Consider the following 5,090-nt stretch of genomic DNA (forward strand, 5'->3'; position numbering starts at 1 on the left):
TTATAATTTCTTGCTTCCTTGGGTTTTATTTCGGGGTCTAAACTATCACAGAAAGTAGAAGAAATCCCAGACATGTCTCAGTATTGTTGCAAAAGGGACCCTGGGAAGAAGCAACCTCATTCTTTTGTTTTGTTTTGAAAGCAAAAGGACACCATGAATAATACTATTCAAATGCAAATGAACTCATCTAGGGGCAGAAAAAGAAAGATTTTCCCTGCAATGTAACTGTCAGTGAGACAGAAAAACAGACCACTCTGAAACTTCCTGCTCCAAGAACTCAACCCAGACTGAGCCCTGCCCATCAGGTATAGTTATGCTCTTACATTATCTATCTTTTCTCCACAAGATTGCAGCAGTTTCCCCACCTTCCTCCCTTCCTGCTCAAGCTGCCTCACAGCCCCTTGTTACTTGACTGCCTGGCCAGCCAAGGCCAACAAGGTGTGGAAAGTTGTAAACCTGTCACCTTTGAGTACCTGCTTTTGTTAAACTCTGCCTTTCTTGCCAGAAACTCTATGTAACAACTCCTCTAGCTCAGACTGTGGGCCCAGACCTGAGGGTGCTGAACTCCTCAGAGCCTCTTGGCATAGTAAAGAGCTCCCTCCACTCTTTGAGTGCCACTCTGTTACCTGATTCATGGGTAAATCCAAAGTTGCTGTAATATTTGACAAACTGAGATCACTGTAACATAGTGGTTTTAAAATGAGAAGTGAACATTCAGCGAGGACCATGGTATTACACTGACTCAAGGTTCCTGCTACAAATCAATTGCTCTTTATGAGAAGCAAAAGATAATCTTACTGGGGAGAAACCTGGTAGGAATAAAGTTACTCAAACAACCAAAGCAAACAATCTCCAATCAGGAGGAGAAAAGGACAATATCACTGGAGAGGTGCTCCAGCCAGGCATGTAAGCCCAGAGTCTCATCAGCAGGCACTGGACAGGCTCTGTCCTTGGAATTATCCAGTGACCTCAACATCTCACTTTGCATCCTGCACAGCATCTCCAGAGACCCCAAGATCAAAGCAGTTCCAAATCCTGTCCAGAATCTGCTTTTTCTCCACCAGCCCTTGGTCACCTCACTCACTAACACCAGCTGTGAACTGCAGCCAAATGGAAGATCACACCAAGGGCCCTTCACGTAGGACACACAGTCAGTTCACACAGGATCTCAGGACTAGGTCAACATGGAGACAGCCACCACTTCTGAGGTTGGGGAGAAGAAGCTCCTTGGTATAAGGAGTCTGCTCCTGACCCTTTGGCATCAGGCTCCATCTGCTCTATGACACATTTGGAAAAAGTCTAATGTGTACAGCTAGGATCAGTCACAGTTGAAATTGTTTCTTGAGAATGAGAGGCCTTCTATTATATTTACAACCACTGTAGATGTTGGTGTGTTAAGAAATAGCTGTTTTGCTTCCTCTAAAAAACAGAGACAGGATAGATGCCCACCCTCAACATCCTCTCACTGCTGAAAACTCTCAGGTCTCTTTTTTCTCCCTCACCCAGCGGGGTGGGCAGGAAATGCACCAGGATTATGAACCTCGACACCCACCTATTCCTTCTCCAAGGAGAAGACAGTGAGTCACAGCTGTTTGTTTATTTATTTATTTATTTATTTATTTATAATACCAGAAATTACACTCAGGACCTTGCACTTTCAAAGCAGGTGTTTATGCCACTGAGCTATATCCCTGGCCCAGTCACAGCTTTATTATTTTTCTCTACTTTTAAAGGACACCTTTTCTTTTACTCTCATGATGATCAGCAGGTCTTCTACTGGTATGTTTTCATTTAATATTTAACTTACTTATTTTTAAATTAAACACTGGTCCTGTAAAAATCCTGTCTCACTTTGTGAGATCCTGTTGCAAGACACTCTGAGACTGGAGAAAGAGGCAAACACAGATAGGTCTGGAGAGTGCAGTTCCCTGGGGACTGACTGATAGAAGCCAGGTCCTGGGCAGCAGTAGGACCAATGGGTCCATGAGCTTTGCATCAGAGACAGGAGGCTCCTGTAGTGCTCAGGACAAGAAGGACTTTGCCCAAGCCATCAATGTGCTGAGTTAACTCTAGATAGTAACAAAGATGCCAGCAAATTCCTGCACTGATGGTGCCAGGGTTTGGTCATGGAGCTCCAGGTATCTCTCAGGGGTGTCAATTATAACACAGTGTGCTGGGAACCATGCAAGGAAAACAGACCAAGGGGTCTTAACAACTTCAATTATTACAGCACTGGATGGTTGCAGTCCTATGGAGCCGGGTTCCTATAGCACTGGTGAGAAATTAACCAGAAAGTCCTGGGGCTGAGAGCTGGGATCTGAGGGGAGGAGGAAGCTCCTAGGACCCAGCTGTGATATTCTTCAGGGACCCTCCCCAAACCCAGGCTCTGCAGTGAGCCAGAACCTGTGATCACCTTGGGGTGGTTTTGAACTCCTATGTCAGGGTATCATGGAGTCCAAAGTGTATCTTCTGCACTGAGCAATAAAAATCAGAGATTCTGGATACACAGTCCTTTCTAAACCCCAGAAACATGCCCATATTTACTATGTCATCTAGAAGAGAGCTCCATGTGAAGTGATATCACAGCCTTCTGTCTGGTCAGAGGGCACTGAACACCTGCAGCTGGTGGTGACAATTGAAAGGACACTCAGGGTCCAGGCCCAGGCTCTGCTTTCAGGAAGTGTGTCCCCCTCTCACAGCCCAGCTCTGGGAAGAGTGTAGGAGGAGTGCAATAGACATGCTATATCCTTCTGTCCTAGGAGTCTACAGCAGATCCAGCCTCTCAGCCATGCCCAGCCCAATGGTGACCTCAGGAGAGACTGCCCATGAAGGAACACAGGTGATGCTCCCTTTAATCTAATGTCAAAGTTTTGAGCTCAGTGCTATGAGGCAGAATTCACTGTGAGAGCTGTGACCTTAGCCTTCATGGGGTCCTACTGCTGCAATGATTCTCAATACCTGTTGTTACTGTCCAGTGACATCCTGGACTTCCTTTTCTCAGGTGAAGAGGCCCATTCCCTGTACTTAAATGATCAGTAGTGACATGATTGAAGGAGTGTTCTCAGACCATGGGACATAATCAGATGGAGGAGAAGGGTCACCTTGCAGTGTCAGCCCAGGAGAAGAGGAGAGAGGTGGGGCCTCTGCCCCTGGATTCTTCACACCTGACCTCTTATTCAGGGCCAAGATGTAGGAAAAGATGGCTTGAGACTCAGGGAATCTTGGTTTAATCTAAGCTGGTTCATTCTGACAGCCAAGAGCAGAGACCCCAGCCCTCTCTTCCTGATGCTCCCATTTCAGAATCCAGACCTCTGTCATCCCAGGGCCCCGAATCAAGTTGGGATTTATGATTGATGGGAGCTCCTTCACCTTGGTCTGAAGAAGTTTAAAGACATCCCCACACTTTTCTCAATATTCAGGCGAGCAGCTGTCTCCAGAGAAGGAGGCAGAAGGACATTCAGGTAAACAGGTGGCTTCCTAGTGCCTGGGTGAGGTTTAAGGAAACATCTGGATTTCCCCAGTCCCAGAGGTCCAGTGAACATGGTAGAGGCTCAGGAAGGGGCGTTCCTTCCTGAGCACTGTTCCAGGAGCCTGTCTTGCTTCCAGGAGCCAGGATGAGGGGAAACTGAGGCAGATACTGGGTAGGGGCAGCCCAGTGTACGTTGGCCCAGGCTCTGTTGGGAAGAGCAACCTGAGAAAGCTTTCTCTTCATGACTTTAATTCTGTATTCTACCTTAGGGAGCTACTGGGGTGTGACCTCTAGGAAACTTTCATTTCTACCCCATGGGAGTTCTGTGGTGTCCCCAGGCCTGATGGGAAACAGTGGGGGAGAGGAGAGGCATTTTGATTGGTTTAGTGACAAGCCACAGAAGTTGTCTTTCAGCCACACTCATTCCACATTTTCCAGAAAGTCTGAGGCTGCAGCTCCTCCCCAGAGCTGTGGTCCCTGAACCCTGTGAGACACAGGCAGGAGTCTGATGAGCCTCACTGGGATTCACTTGTGAGTGAGTCTGAGCCCCCAGCACAGCCACTCCTGCAGAGAGAAGCACCAGGCTGTGGGCACCACCAGGCATGGCTCTTCCTGAATGCCCTGGGGCTACTTGTGCTAGGTGCTCACCTGAGGTCAGTGGAGACCTTCTTCCATGTGGGAGGAAGAGTCTTCTCAACCACTGCAACACACTGAATACACATTCATCCTAGGATGCCCCTTGGTTAACTAGCTCACCTCTCAGGCCCCAGGCTCTTGGTGCTGGACTGCTTGTTTGCTGCTGGTGCTCCATGCCCTCTGGGCACTCCTTAGATGCTCAGGTCCACTGAGGCTCCCCGGGCACTCTGTGCATTGGGCTCTGCATGTATGAATGATCATTAGCTCAGTGGCTCCCTGTGTATCACAGGTTAACTTAACCTAGTTTAACCTTTGGTCATCCCAGGGTCTTTGTGCCATGCTAGGCCATATGATTGTTCTGGAGGAAGCTTTACATATGTGTTGTGTTTAAGGAAATGAATGCAGGCCCTTGAGTCTCTGGGGAATGCTACTGGGACAGCAGGAGATGCTTTACTAAGATGTGTCCAAAAGTAAACATGGTAAACATGAGGGCCAGAAATAACCCCTGAGAGACATACACAATTAAGTTATCACTGATTCTGAGCTTTGATGACCCCTTGTATTCATTGTGAAGAAAAGACTCAAAGAAAAAGTCAGAGAAAAATGCAAAGGGGGCTTCAGTCCTAGAGGCTATTGCTACTCTGATCCTGTAACTTTGTCTCTCTCTTGTTTTCTTTCCATCTGCCGCATCTTGTTTTGGGGATCTGTCCCCTCATAGAAGCCAAGAGCTCCCAACATCTCCCTCTTTTCCTGTTTCTGTAGTTGATTCAGTTGAATTTGGAGGAGCTGTGTTTAGAAGATTCTGCAGACAAATTCTTTTCTTACGTTATACTTCTCTGCTGAATTTTTAAGGCCAAAATAAAGTGAAACATGTACCAATCAAAACCAATTTCTTGCCATCTGTCAAGGTCAGTCAAGTCTCCTTGGAAATTACCCTGCTGTACATACAGCACTTGTTAGTATTTCTGTCAGTGTCAGTCATCTG

The sequence above is a fragment of the Cavia porcellus genome, unplaced genomic scaffold (genome assembly GCF_034190915.1).
Source record: "Cavia porcellus strain 051 isolate PalLab524CR breed Dunkin Hartley unplaced genomic scaffold, mCavPor4.1 scaffold_7, whole genome shotgun sequence".
Lineage (NCBI taxonomy): Eukaryota > Metazoa > Chordata > Mammalia > Rodentia > Caviidae > Cavia > Cavia porcellus.